General features: G+C 40.6%; 1 protein-coding gene across 5 annotated transcripts in view; it reads left to right on the top strand.

Moving 5' to 3' along the window:
• The window catches only part of OSBPL3 (oxysterol binding protein like 3), a 199,657-nt gene that overhangs the window by 62,273 nt on the left and 121,613 nt on the right, over positions 1–15,771 (top strand). For 4 of the 5 annotated variants that reach the window (XM_070369447.1, XM_070369445.1, XM_070369446.1 and 1 more), the window contains exon 2: positions 4,385–4,435. The exons of the other annotated variant lie outside the window; for it this stretch is intronic. The gene's annotated coding sequence lies outside the window, so the exon portion shown is untranslated. The remainder of the gene's footprint in view (positions 1–4,384; positions 4,436–15,771) is intronic. 5 annotated transcript variants of the gene reach the window in all.

Below are 15,771 nucleotides of genomic sequence, written 5' to 3'. Positions count from 1 at the left end.
AACCTTGGTTCTCCGAATTGGAAATTCTGTGTAGAAATCCACACTGGATAGCACAGTTAACAGGCAAGTTACAACTCAAGAAAAACAAGTACAAAGTGTAAGAGGTAGACTCTTGCTACTCCCTCTATTTTAAGTGATTAAATATATCATCTTAAATATGTTCTCATTATAAAAATGTTGAAATTACAAAAAATTAGTAAGAAAAAGAGGTGAAAAACCCCGTTTGATTGGCCATCCAAAGGTAGCCCCTATTAATTCTTTGAGCATTTCCTGTGATTTTCATTTTCAATATGCATTTTACTTAGTTTTGTGTACTTTTACATTTCGTATTTTTCTTTTTAAAAAATTATTTATATTTTTCTTGGTTACGCTGGATCTTTGTTGTTGTGCCTGCTTTTCTCTAGTTGTGGCAAGCGGGGGCTACTATTCATTACGGTGCATGGGCTTCTCATGGTGGCAGCTTCTCTCGTTGTGGAGCACAGGCTCCAGGCACACGAGCTTCAGTAGTTGGGGCACATGGGCTTAGTTGCTCTATGACGTGTGGGATCTTCCTCAACCAGGGATCGAACCCATATCACCTGCATTGGCGGGCAGATTCTTATCCACTGTACCACCAGGGAATTCCTAGTATATTTCTTTAAACATGAATAATTCTTCACAAATATCTTTAGAAGCAATACTCTTCATTGTATAAAATAATATATTCCAATCTAATTTGCTTAACTTTTCCTCTACTGTTTGGCGTTAAGGTTGTATCCACTTTTTACCTATTACAAATGTTGAGTCAAAGGGTAAAACTATTTTATAGCATTTTTATAACAACGATTAAATAGGTTTCTCATATACTTTTATTTATTTATACTGCTATCAGCAATATGTGTCATAATTTGCCAATCCTTCCTCTCACTGGGTATTGATATTAAAATTACTTGTCTACTTTCTGGAATATAGTATCTGAAACTGATCAGGTAGGGGGGATTTTATTGGACTGATGCGGGGGTTGCTCGCAACCCCTGGGCTGGAAGCTGGAAGCACGGGTGGAGCTTGGCAGGGCCTCAGACACGGCCCAGATCCATCCATCCTCCCATTCTTTTTTTCTGGTCCTAAAACTGTCATTCAGCCCTACCCAGCTCCCATTTCTGTACTGACCCTAAGGTAAGCAAACTTTGAATTCAGAATTAATCCTGTGGTTTTCTGTAAGGAGGATGATCCATCACTTTCACCCAAGAAGCTCTGGGTCACTGAGAGTGTGGGGAGTTGGATGGAGAAACAGAAATGCTTGACCTGAAATTCTGAAGCAGGACTGGGGAATGAGGCACACACAGCAGGGCTGACAGCAAGGCTGTGAATCAGAACCAGGTGGTCAGGCTGGAATGAGGTCAGAGGAGGAGGGGGGCTGAGCCAGCAGCTCAGTGTACATCTGAGGGGGCCTGGAGAGAGACAAGGGGATGGCAGGAGGGACTGGGAGGGTGTCCTGAGTTACTGCATACTCCCAATCTCATTTGGGGTTTACTGTAATGATGAATCATACAATGCGTTCTGTTTCTTTGGTTGTTTAATGAGTGATATGTGTTTGTGAAACCACATCCCAAAGGCACCAAGATATCCACTGAAAAGTTAATTTCCCTCCCACCCCAGTTACTCAGCCACAAAATTCCTTGGGTGAGGAAACTGAGGCACAAACAGGAAGATTGCTCAAGATCACTATCATAGTGTATGTGAGTTATTCTGAGGTATTTTTTAAAATAAATTACATTCCCAGTACTAATGGTATTAAAGGAACAGAGATCCCACGTATATCTTTGAGGTGCTCACTATGTACAGCCTCTGTCATGGGGGTTGGAGACAAGGGTGATGAAAAACATAATTTATATTGATCACAAGAGACATTGAGAAGTTGCTGAAAATCATGACTTTTCATGTGTCTACCCTATAAAATATATTAAAAAAAAAATCCATCTATTTGACCTTCTTGGTCGCTCAGACACTAAAGAATCTGCCTGCAGTGCAGGAGACCCAGGTTTGATCCCTGGGTTGGGAAGATCCCCTGAACAAGGGAATGACTATCCACTCCAGTATTCTTTCCTGAAGAATTCCACAGACAGAGGAGCCTGGTGGGCTACAGTCCATGGGGTTGCAAAGAGTCGGACATGACCGAGCAACTCACACACACACATGAATGCTGTATTTCAACAAAAAAGCCTTTTAAATTCTGTAATGAGAACTCTTATTTGCCTTCACTTCTGGATAAGCAGACATTTACTGAAACTGACATTTCTGGAGAGCAGCAAAAATCCACAGGTCCTCACAAGCCATAGAGATCCCCTGTGAAGTATTCATATGTTTGTATGGGATTGGGGTGGGCCTCTCACTGTGGCCCAGGGCCTGTTTGTTCACCAGTTTAGGATATCTGGGGAAGGACAGGACCAGAGAGTATACACCTATTTCTCCATGCTGCAGCTGGGGTGCTACCACTATTGAGCTACATTTTGGAATTGAACTTGGAAGATGTTTTCCCCCTCTAAAAACTATCAACTCTATATAACTCTATATAACCCTATCAACTCTCTGCTTCACATGCATTGCATTGGTCTCCCTGGTCTCACCTGGGTATGTGACCACACACTAATAGATTTCTATGAGAAAATGTATTTAGAGTTTCAAACAGCTGATTTATAACTACCTTTGGGGGATATCACCTCTCAAAAGTTGGAATTATCTATGCTTGTTCTGTTTATCTTGCTCTTTTGACTGTAGACAATGAATTTTAGGCTTTTCATTTCCTTGGGTGGTTCTTTTGGCTTGTGATGGGTTGGTCTGTGTGAATATGTGAGTACATGTGCGTGTCTGTTTTAACCTACATGGTGGTATTTCTGAGAATTAGAGACGTCATAACTTTAAAAAAAAATGTGGGCCTGAGTCATTGCTAAATGTAAGGCAGGCATACAGATCAAAGGTCAACCTCCTGCTTTGGAGCTTGAAGATCGTTTTAACATCATATCCAGATTTGGCTTTTTAGTTATTCTGTAAGGGTTTTAATTAGACCCCTGATTGCTTGTAAACAGGCCTTCAGTGACCTAAGCCAGTACTGCCTACCATGATAGAAGAAAGCCTTTGAGATCTTGGAAGACCTGTGTTTCATTTCTGGATATGATTGTCAAAAACCTCTCAAATGATCTATTTGTGAGTTCGTGGATGACTAATGTGGTTGCCAGGATTGACAAGTCTTGACCTAATTTATATTGGTCAAGTTGATTTAAAATAAACTTCAACATATTTCCACATGTTGAAGTTGATTTTAACCTGTGACTTTTGCTATTCATTCTTTCCATGAGATCACTAGAGTATATGGGGCTTCCCTGGTGGCTCAGTAGTAAAGAATCCACCTGCAATGCAGGAGATGCGGGTTTGACCCCTGGGTGAGGAAGATTCCCTGGAGAATGAAATGACAACCCACTCCTGTATTCTTGCCTGGGAAATCCCATGGACAGAGGACCTTGAAGGGGTACAGTCCCTGGGGTCGCTAAAGAGTCAGACATGATTGAGGGCTAAACAACAACTAGAACATATGGATTCAGAAGGCTTTATAGAGACTGATCTGAAGTTATGGACTTACATCTTGATATTTTGTTCATTTGTTTTCCGAGTATGGTATTTGAAATTACTCATAGTGAAGTTCTCAAAACTTTCTTATTGGAGTTTATTCATCTTTTAGCGCACAGCATAGTTCTTTCTTTTTTGAATCTTAGGACTAGATTCCAGTGTTACATATAAGATTCAGCAAAAGTAGATTGACCTCAGTGCCAGTGGTTTTTGAGGGAGAAGATGGATAACTGCATATCTGATTCTGTTTGATTCAAAGATTATTTTTAGGAGGGTAAGATTGTTTTTATTGATATATTATTCAGTGCCACAAAATTCACCCTTTTAGACTATATAAGTTTATCATACTAAGTGAAGTAAGCCAGACAAAGACAAATATCATATGATGCCACTTAAATGTGGAATCTATATATGACAGAGATGTATTTTTAGTATACTCACAAAATTGTGCAACCATCACAACCCATCTTATTCTAGAGTATTTCCATTACCCCCAAAAGAAATCCCAAGCCCTGGCAACTAGTCTACTTAACTGTCTTCATAAATTTGCTTATTCTGGGCATTTCATGTAAATGGAGTCGTATAATATGTAGCCTTTTTTTATCTGACTTCCTTCACTTAGCATAATGTTGTCAAGGTTCACCCACATTGTAGCATGACTCAGTGTTTCTTTCCTTTTTGTAGCTGAATAATATTTCATGCTCTGGTATCTTAGTCTAAGCTGCTATGACTGATAACCATTGATTGGATGGCTTAAACAACAAACATTAATTTCTTACAGTTCTAGAGGCTGGAAAGTCCGAGGACCCGGTACCTGCAGACCTGCTGTCTGGTGAGAGATCATGTCTTTGTTTTAGATGGCTATCTTCTTGTTGTGTCCTCTTATGGCTGAGCGTGGAGACAGGAAACAAGCCTCAGGCCACCAATCCCACTGGTGGGGCTCCACCCTCATGACTTAATTACGTCCCCATGGCCTCATCTGCAGATCCCATCACACTGGGGATTAGGCGTCAATGTATGAGTTTGGGACTATACAGTCTATCAATTCATACACAGCATATAGATATTTTACTTTTTATTTATCCATTTATCAGTTGATAAACATTTGTGTTTTTCTAATTTTTAATTATTATGAATTATGCTGCTGTGAATATTCTTGTGCAAGTTTTCTGTGTGGATATACATCTTCAGGTTTCTTGAGTATATACCTAAGACTGATACTGCTGCCTTATATGGTATCTAAGTTTTGAGGAACTGGCAGACTGTTTTTCAAAGTATACATTGCCACCAAAGAGTCTGAGTTCCAGTTTCTCGATATCCTTTCTAACTTGTAATTGTCTGCCTTTTTGTTTGCTTCTTCTTTATTATTATTATTATGACCATCCTAGGGAGTATGAGGGGCTTCCTAGGTGGCACTAGTGGTAAAGAATTTGGCTGCCAATGCAGAAGATATAAGAGACTTGGGTTCGATCCCTGGGCCAGGAAGATCCCCTGGAGGAGGGCACAGCAACTCACTCCAGTATTCTTGCCTAGAGAATCCCATGGACAGAGGAGCCTGGTAGGCTACAATCCATGGGATTGCAAACAGTTGGACACGACTGAAGTGACCTAGAATGAGCACAAGGGAGTATGAAGAGATTTTTTTTTTTTTGGTAGTTTTAATTTGCATTTCTTTCAGGGTTAATGATGTTAAGCATCTTTTGCTTATTGACCATTTGTATTTCTTCCTTGGAGAAATATCTTTTCAAATTCTTTGCCCACTTAAAATATTCAGTTATTTTTTCATTGAGTAGTAAGAATTATTTCTATATTCTAAATAATAGGCTCATATCAACTATATGATTGCAAGCGTTTTCTCCTATTCTTGGGCTGTCTTTTTATTTTATTTATTTTATCCTTTGAAGTATAAAAGTTTACATTTTAAAGTCCAACTTACTTTTTTTTTCTTTTTTGCTTTTGCTTTAGACGTCATATGTAAGAGACCATGATCTAACCCAAGGTCAGGAAAATTTACCCCTGTGTTTTCTTTCAAAAGTTTTATAGTCTTAACTCTTACATTTAAGACTTTGGTTCATTTTGAGTGAATTTTTGTATGTGGTATGAAGCAAGGGTCCAACTTCATCCTTTTGCATGTGAATATCTCCTTTTCCCAGTACCATTTGTTGAAAAGACTATTTTTTCCCTATTGAATTGTCTTGGTACCTTTGTCAAAATGAATTGACCATAAATGTGAGAGTTTAAGTTCTGCATTCTCAATTCTATTCCATTTATCTATATGTTTACTTAACACTTGTTATAGAAATGCTAAGTATGGATCCCGTTTCTTGTGTACTTGGGTAGATTTAGTGCACATTGCTTGGAGATACATGTTAAGGCAGTCCTGCACAACAGTTGCATGAGTATTTAATTTCTGAGATAGTTTCCCCAAGATTTTTTTGAGCACTTTGTCCAGTTAACTGAGAATGTCACTCCCTGGAGTGGTACTTCTCTCTTCCAAATGATGTTGGACATCCTATTCAGATGTTTTCTCTTGAGGGTAATTTCAGACTGAAATGGGAAGGATGGAGCCTAAGTAGTAGACTGTGGAAAGCAAGGAGGAAGGGGTGTGGGGAAGCTGGGTTTGGGGAGAGAGATGTGATAATGAGAGACCCAGGGAGGGCTTTTAGGGAAGATGGGGTCAAATAGGGAAGCATAAGCCCAGTCTCTGAACGTTGCTTGTGGTTTTATGTGATGGTCATGGTTGCTCATGTTTCTCTAGGCCTGTCCAGTCTAGACATGAAACTAAGCAAAAGGTATCCAAGTGTTAGTGTTGGCTGCTACAAGCCTGATTCATAAGCCAGAAATGGTTCCTGTGCCCATTAGGCTGTTATCTCCTTGACAGATATACCAGCCTTTAAAGGTAAGAGTTCATTCACCATTTCACAGGATGATTGAGCTTTAGAGTTGATCGTTAGCTGAAGGAATGTTGAAGTATTACCTCAAAAAGGAGATTCTGAGGTCAGAAAGATTTGGAATGGGTTGTGGGACATAGTTAACAGATTTGCTTTTGTTGTTGTTTGCTTAAGTGCAGAATCTCTCAGAAACCCTTAATGTGCCAATATGTCTTCAAGAGGGAATATAGGAGCAGTGTTTACCAAGGTGACTGGTCTGTGGGAACTCATTTTATCCCCCGACAGACAGCCCTATGAAAGTGTTATCTGGCAGAGCACATTTTGAATAATTATGATCCAGGATATCACCTTTATTTTTCAGTCGTGAAATTTGATTTCTTAGTCTTTTTGAGCTGTTTCTAGGATGGGTCATGTCTACTGGTATATTACATAGAAACTATGTCGTCTCACTTATCAAAAAAGTGAGAGCTTAAATTAGAAGTTAAAATCAAACTCCCGAAAATTGCATGTATGTACAGTTAACTTATAAAATACCCTACCTTCCAGGATCTGATTTTTTTTTTAACATGTTACTTGTTTGTGTGCCCAGTCACTCAGCCATGTTGACTCTTTGTGACCCCGTGGATTATAGCCCGCCAGGCTCCTCTGTCAATGGGATTTTCCAGGAAAGAATACTGGAGTGGGTTGCCATTTCCTTGGACTTCCCTGGTGGCTCAGACGGTAAAGCGTCTGTCTACAATGCGGGATACCCGGGTTTGATCCCTGGGTCAAGAAGATCCACTGGAGAAGGAAATGGCAATCCACTCCAGTACTATTGCCTGGAAAATCCCATGGACAGAGGAGCCTAGTATGCTACAGTCCACGGGGTCGCAAAGAGTTGGACATGACTGAGCGACTTCACTTACTTACTTACTTGTTTAGCTTGGTCTATGTGGTACCTAATAATCCATGATCTGTTGAATGGGTAAAATTTGATTTCTGCAGCTTTTGCTCTGATCCAGCTTTTAAAAGATAGAGGACAGGAAGAGGCAGGGGAACAGGGACCCACACCAAGCAAGACCGCTGACTTCTGCCATGGAATAAACAAAAACATGAACAGCTACCCAGTTCTGAGTTGTCAGATAAGCTTGTCATACCTGGAATGCATTTTTAGAGTTGTGTGGTGGAACGGACTGTATGCAATTACGTATACAGATGTAGCTATGCCGTATTCTAATGGTTCTTCCATCTTCCCTCCCTCAACCCAAACACCCACCTTCTTTCTTCTTCCAGGTCATCTAAATGTGTGTGCGTATGTGTGCTCAGTCATGTCTGACTCTTTGCGACCCATGGACTGTAGCCCACTGGGCTCCTCTGTCCTTGGAATTCTCCAGGCAAGAATACTGGAGCAGGTTGCCATTTCTTACTGCAGGGGATCTTCCCAACCCAGGGATCAAACCTGCTTTGTGTCTCCTGCATTGGCAGGTGGATTCTTCACCACTAGCACCACCTGGGAAGCCAGGTCATCTAATAGGGTTTGTTTATTTGACTTTCCTTTAAAGAGAAGGAGGGTTTCTCTTAACCAGAGGAAGGGTGATAGGAGAAAGGGGCGGAGAGTGTGAGAATGAGAGTAATAGAAAGACAGGAAGAGAGAAGTGGGAGGGACACATAAATAGATACCTAGGATTGGAAGAAGTCTTTGTGGTATAGATAAGTCCACTTCCAGTAAATCCAAATTGTGTGTGTTGGTGTGCCATCCCTGTTGTGTAACAACAGCATAGATGGAATTCCCAGTGTCAATAGTTTCCATTCACACCTCTAGTTAAAAGACCCAAGCCCTGCGATTTTTACTTATCTACATTTTCCCACATTCTTGGGAGGCCTGCACTTTTCCTGATGACTATGGAAGGTATGACATAGGACAGTTCTCTCATGTTGAAGCATGTTTCTCCAAAAACTGAGGCACAACCAGAGAATGAAGAGGGCTAGTGAGCATATTGAGTCAGAATCTGAGGTTGGGGGTTGTTGGGGATATAAGAGAAGCACAGGTCAGGTGACCATTTTAGGAAAATGAACCATTCAGTTTAGTTCAGTCTCAGTTGTGTCCAACTTTTTGTGACCCTATGGACTGCAGCACGCCAGGCTTCCTGTCCATCACCAGCTCCCGGAGGTTACTCAAACTCATGTCCATCAAGTCGGTGATGCCATCCAGACATCTCATTCTCTGTCATCCCCTTCTCCCGCCTTCAATCTTTCCCAGCATCAGGGTCTTTTCAAACGAATCAGTTCTTCACATCAGGTGGCCAAAGTATTGGAGTTTCAGCTTCAGCATCAGTCCTTCTAATGAATATTCAGGACTGATTTCCTTAGGATGGACTGGTTGGATCTCCTTGCAGTCCTAGGGACTCTTAAGAGTCTTCTCCAACACCACAGTTCAAAAGCATCAATTCTTTGGCACTCAGCTTTCTTTCTAGTCCAACTCTTACATCCATACATGACTACTGGAAAAGCCATAGCTTTGACTAGAAGGACTTTTGTTGGCAAACAATGTCTCTGCTTTTTAATATGCTGTCTAGGTTGGTCATAACTTTTCTTCCAAGGAGCAAGTGTCTTTTAATTTCATGGCTGCAGTCACCATCTGCAGTGATTTTGGAGCCCCCCAAAATAAAATCTGTCACTATTTCCATTATTCCCCCTTCTATTTGCCATTAAATGATGGGATCAGATGCCATGATCTTCGTTTTCTGAATGTTGAGCTTTAAGCCAACTTTTTCACTCTCCTCTTTCACTTTCAAGAGGCTCTTTTTAGTTCTTCACTTTCTGCCATAGGGGTAGTGTCATCTGCATATCTGAGGTTATTGATATTTTTCCCAGCAACCTTGATTCCAGCTTGTGCTTCATCCAGCCTGGCATTTCACATGATGTACGCTGCATATAAGTTAAATAAGCAGGGTGACAATATACAGCCTTGACGTACTCCTTTCCCTATTTGGAACCAGTCTGTTCCATGTCCAGTTCTAACTGTTGGTTCTTGACCTGCATACATATTTCTCAGGATGCAGGTCAGGTGGTCTGGTATCAAATCAGTAAAGTAATTGCTGTTTTATATTTACTTCAGTTACATGTGTTTCTTATTTTTAAAAAGCAAGCAAAACAAAACAAAACAAAAAAAGTTCAAAGGAAAAGTTAAAATATTTCCCCAAAATCTCAACCAGAAACTAACCAGCGTTAGCATTAATTTCAGGCTTGGCTGGTGTGTAAAGTGAGAGAGATGATGGAGGGAGGGATAAACGATGGGGAGAAATAATTGTATAAGACTGAGCTCAGGTTAAACATGGTTTTAAAAGTAAATAGAATATTTTATTTTACTTCAATTTAACAAAAGGCAAACAAATAACCAGGCTGCTGAAGAGTAATTTTTTATCCCAAGAGGATTAATTCCCTTAGTCAGAAGAGAGATATCTGTCTGGGAGTGAGAATGGGTTGGGTGAGCTAAGACAATGTATATAGAAAACAGCCCAATTCTTTGGCCCAGCAGTTCTCCCCTGATGTCAAATGTTGGTCATTTGTTTTATTTTCATTTTGTTAGAATTTATTTTTTGTAACGTATGCTTCCCTCGTGGCTCAGTGGTAAAAAAAAAATCTGCCTGCAAATGCAGGAGCTGTGGGTTTGATCCCTGCTCCAGGAAGATCCCCTGGAGAAGGAAATGGCAACTCATTCCAGTATTCTTGCCTGGAGAACCCCATGGACAAGAGAAGTCTGGTGGGCTATGTCCATGATGTCATAAAAGAGTGGGATATGACTTAGCGACTAAACAACAACAAATACTTTTAACACTTAGTAGCTCTACCTCCCCTGTGTATTCCCCCACTTATTTAATCCGATCAATATACGAGTAACCATTGCTCTTTTTTTCCCATGGTTTTATCATTCTTGATAATTTGTTTGGTGCGGTTCATCATCGTTAAGTTTATTTTGGAAAAGGCTTTTTGAAGCCCTATTTCCTAAGTTGTTTTATCTTTGGGAATTGTTCCATGTTGCCTTTATTTTTGAAAGACAACTTTTCTATTGTTAAATTGTCTCCTACAGAGGCTACACTCATTGTCTGGAGAATCCCATGGACAGAGAGTCTTGGCGGGACTACAGTCCATAGGCTTGCAAAGAGTCAGACACGACTGAAGCGACTTAGCACACAGGAGTGATTTATGAGAATGCCTGTTTTAATGGGGGACTTTTAAGACTGTTTGCCTGAAATGATAGAATTATATTGGGCAATAAGTTTGAGTTGGTAGTTGAATATTGAATTATGGGAACTTTTCAATGTTGGGAAATTAGCTGTTTTCTTAGTGAATTTCTCATTTCCTCGCTAAAGAAACAGTTTTCCCCCAGGCCAAAACGTTACTACTGGGCAGCTCTGTGGAGCTGTTTCTAGGACTTTGCAAAATTGTATGGAATCCTCTTAAAAGTAAAAGGCTTCTCCCCTCCCTCCTCACTCTGTGAAAAGGTACTTTGCTGGCCTGCGGTGGAGGTTTTTTTTTCCATCTGAAGACAGTAGACAATGGTAAATATCAGATGCCAAACAAACTGACATCTGATAATTGTTTGAACTGATAATTCTTTTTTCTTCTGTTTTGAAACATGATCTTTTGCCTCATGTCACAGACTCTTGTCTTTAAACTGAACTGCCATTATAAGCCCTTCCTAAGAGACACATGAACTTCACACATCTTTTTGTAACGCTCCTAATGGTTTTCCATGGAAGCTGTGTGAGTTGAAGGAACTAATCTCTGCACTGAGACAGTTTGAAGTACCTGGAAGTTGCAGCTGGGCTTATCACTTAAAAATCCCTGCTGACCTCATGTAGAAAACGAATAGCCTCTTTCATTCTATAATTCATTGTCTCTAACAGTGGAAGGAGTGGGGAAGAACATTTCCCAGATGACTTAATACATTTAAGTGTTGGACTCCTGGCCTGTGATGACTCAGCTGTCTACCAGCCACTGATTTTTTTCAGAGCTGGTTGGAGGGAGAACGCACCTGGAAGGTTTCGGGAGGCCGGAATATCCCAGGGTATTCTCACTTTGTGCTAATGGAAAGGAGGGAGAAAATAAGAGGGTTAGAATGGTGTGGTCTAAAGCTGCATTGGTCTAACATGGCGGCTACCAGCCAACGTGGCTATGGAAATTTAAATTGTTTAGTTTATTAAGATTTAAAATTGAGTTTCTTAGTTGCACTTAATTCAGTGCCCACATTGGACTAGAGGCTGTGATGTCAGACAGCACCCCAAGTTCTGTTGGCTGGCTGGTTCAGATGCTGAGCTTCTATTTCACAATCATTCAGTGTGCATTACAGCCTTAATGACTGCTCTCCTGTCTTTTCTCCCTCCCTCCCTCTGCTTTCAGTCATTCTTCTGCTCCAACTCAGGTGATGAAACTCGGTTCTTCTTACTGCCTTGCTGGCATCCTCTGATTTCTGGGCACCAGATAGCGTCCGAGGAATCCTGTGTATGATTGAGACTAGATCTTTGCACTACGGAATCAACCAGACTCTGGCCAAGACTGGTCAAGACTCCTGGACTCTGGTCCAAGACTTTGTCAGTGTTCTTTCTAAAGGATCTATGGTGCTGGAGATTTTGACTCTTTAACAATAAAACTGCTCTTTAGAAATATTTAAATACTTAGGACTTTTACTTTAATTCCCTCTTCCCCTCCTGAATGGATGTTCTTGATGTACAGTCCTGGGTTCTATCCTACTTGTACCCACAACGACTGACCCCGTGACCTTAGTAAGATAATTTCTTTGTGGCTCAGTTGCCAGTTGAAAACTCGTTCCCAACCACTGCTTAAGCTATTGAAGAGAAATGCCAAGTGGTAAGTGGGGATTTTGAGGTCTGTGTTAAAAGATGTATTTAAAGAGTTCTGAAGGGGTTTGTGGCCATTTACAAATGGGATTTTCAGTGTTCCATTTCTGGGCTCTTCCTCAGTATCAGACACATACCTCCCTGGATCAGCTAATTGGCCCATAAACTCTATCGTGTGCTTTGTATAAGTGACTTTCTGAGTGAAGTCTGGGTTTGCTGACCAAGGAGCCCTCTTCCAAATCTGACCTACGTGACGGGAGTGGGATGCTCTGGTAGCCGGAGGCTGTAGGTCGTTTCTGCTGATTGAACTTGGTCTTTCTGACCCTGTGTTCTCATGCTTCCCACCTGACTAGCCTGAAGATGGGCCAAGAGTTTCTGCCTAGTGTTTCAGTTACCTAATGCTGTATAACAAACGGCCCTAAAACTTGGTAGGCTAAGATAATGAGGTTTACTTAGCCCTCAAATCTGCAATTAAAACAGGACTCTGTGGGGACTGCTGGACTCTGCTCTCCTCAGTGTCCTCTGGGACTGCACAGAGGTTGGTATTGGAAGGCTTGCTCATTCGCATGTCTGGGCATTGATGCTCTCAGCTGACAGAATGGTCTCAGCTTTTACAGATGAGCCCCTCCATGTGTTCTCTCCACATTGCTGTCCTCATATCATGATGGCTAAGTTGAAGGGTGAGAATCCTGACAGCATCAACTGAAAGCTATATTATCATTTCTAACAGAGCCTTGGAAGTCAGAAAGCATTGCTTCAGCTATGGTCACAAGTCTACTCAGGTTCAAGAGAAGGAAACAGACCCTACCAATGGATAGAGAAATGTCAGTGTTATTTTGTAAGACAAGCTTTGGGATGAGATTCATCTTGGTGCTGTTGTCTTTAAAGAACACATCTTCCTCACTCAGTAATAATGATTCAGAATTGGCATCAGCTTCTTTTAAGCCATTGATAAGCCTTGAGATCTGGGGCTTGCCTCATTTTCAGGAGGTATGATTGTCATTGTTGAGCTCTGGGGCTGTTCTGCCTTTGGGTGTGAGGTGGGGGAGTTTCCATTTGCATAGTGTGACTTCTTTCGGAGAAGGCAATGGCAACCCACTCCAGTACTCTTGCCTGGAAAATCCCATGGATGGAGAGGCCTGGTAGTCTGCAGTCCTTGGGGTCGCTAGGAGTCGGATACGACTGAGCAACTTCACTTTCACTTTTTACTTTCATGCATTGGAGAAGGAAATGGCAACCCACTCCAGTGTTCTTGCCTGGAGAATCCCAGGGACGGGGAGCCTGGTGGGCTGCCGACTATGGGGTCGCACAGAGTCGGATGCGACTGAAGCGACTTGGCAGCAGCAGCAGTGACTTCTTTGATGATAGATGCTGTCTTAATGCAAAACGATGTATTGAAACAGCTTCAGTGTGCTAAACCCCTGGTTCAACTGATATCTACAATGAATGCACAATGTAGAGGAATCAAGTGAAGAGCAGGGTCCTGGTTGCTGAAAATTATTTCAAAAATTAACCAGATGGAATCCAGCTGGAGTTTTGATACTTTACATCTCACTTCTGACTTAGATTTTCTTATTTGTACTTTCTATTATTACTCTTTCTTTACATTCTCACTAGATGTAAACTCCTAAACAATTAGGATACACCTTTCTACAGAATTTTTTCAGTGTGATAAATGGATACTTTAGAATGTTTCTTTGCCTATCTCTGAGATAAAATCTTCTAGAAGCAAGGGGAAGGGGACACAGGTTTTGCTTTTATTTGTTTTTATATTTATTTATTGAGGTGTAGTTGCTGTGCAATATTATTTAAGTTTCAGGTGTACAATATAGAGACTCACAGTTTAAAGGTTATGCTTCTTTTACAGTTATAAAATATTGGCCATATTCTCCATTGTGCATTTTATCCTTGTATCTTATTTATTTTGCACATAGTAGTTTATACCTCTTAATATCCTACCCCCATCATTCCTCTCCCTTCTTCCCTCTCCTCACTGGTAAGCACTAGTTCTCTATATTTGCGAGTCTGTTTATTTTTTCTTATATTCACTGGTTTTATTTTTTAGATTCTACATATAAATGATGCCACTCAGTATTTATCTTTCTCTGTCTGACTTGTTTCACTTAGCATAATACCCTCCAAGTCCGTCCATGTTGTTGCAAATGGCAAAATTTCATTCTTTTTTTATAGCTGAGTAGTATTCTGTTGTGTATATATGTGTATGTATCACCTCTTCATCAGTTCATCTGTTGATTGATACTTAGGTTGCTTCCATATCTTGGTAACTGTAAATTATGCTGCTATGAACATTGGGGTGCATGTATCTTTTTGAATTAGTGTTCTTGTTTTGTTTTGTTTGGATATATACCCAGGGGTGGAATAGCTGGGTGATGCGGTAGTTCTGTAGTTAGTTTTTTGAGAAACCTCCATGCTGTTTTCCACAGTGGCTGCACCAATTTACATTCTGAGCAACAGTGCATGAAGGTTCCCTTTTCTCCACATCCTCACCAATGTTTCTTATTTGTGTTCTTTTTGATGACAGCTATTCTGACAGGTGTGAGGTGATGCCACTATAGTTCTGATTTGCATTTCTCTGATTAATGATGTTGAGCATTTTTTCATGTGCCCGTTAGCCATCTGCATGGCTACTTTAGAACAATGTCTGTTCAGATCTCCTGCCCATTTTTTAATTGGGTTGTTTTGTTTTTATCAGTGTTGAGCATGAATCTGATAAACAAATAGTCTGCCACATGTTGAGTTTAGTACTAGTTACAAAAAACTAAAGTTAGACACAGTCTTCAAATTGCTTCTGATATACACACTCTCCTGGAGGAAGAAAACAACCTTCACGGTTAACATTAGTAGCAGAGGTGCTTTACCTTTTTCTCACCTTTTTCGCTTTAGTCTGCCAATAACCACCTCGATTTTTTACGAACCTGTTTTCTCTGCCTTTTCATTCTGTTTCTCCTTACAACTGTTTTTCAGTTTGTACTGGTTTAGAAGTGTCTCATGCTCATTTTCTTGCAGTAGTCCATCCCCTAAGAGAGCAAAACTCCCTATATCTCTTTTCCTCCCCACCTACATTTGCTAAATTTTCTTTCAGGCCTCTTACAAGAGATTGTTTGCTATTGCCCAAGCAATTCTCCCCAAATGTATACATAATATCTTGGGAAATACCTTTTATAGAATTTGTTTGAAGCTTAGCATCTCAGCCCTTGGGTTATTTTTAGTTAGGGGGACAGACACCTTGAAGTGTGTGCAACTGACGCCTTGACCACAACTGCTAGGCATTTCGTTTCTTGTTCTTTGAGAGCTTTCAGGTAACATTGATGGAGTATTAGTCATTGTTACTTGATGTTTACATCGCTGAACAGACTTTACTAGACTTTTATGAGTGATAGAGAGAAGTTTAAAAAATTCACATTCACATTTTATAG

Source organism: Bos mutus, chromosome 4, assembly GCF_027580195.1.
Source record: "Bos mutus isolate GX-2022 chromosome 4, NWIPB_WYAK_1.1, whole genome shotgun sequence".
NCBI classification, from domain to species: Eukaryota; Metazoa; Chordata; class Mammalia; order Artiodactyla; family Bovidae; genus Bos; species Bos mutus.
Note: the sequence above shows the minus strand (reverse complement) of the source record. Positions and strands in the feature narration are given on the sequence as shown.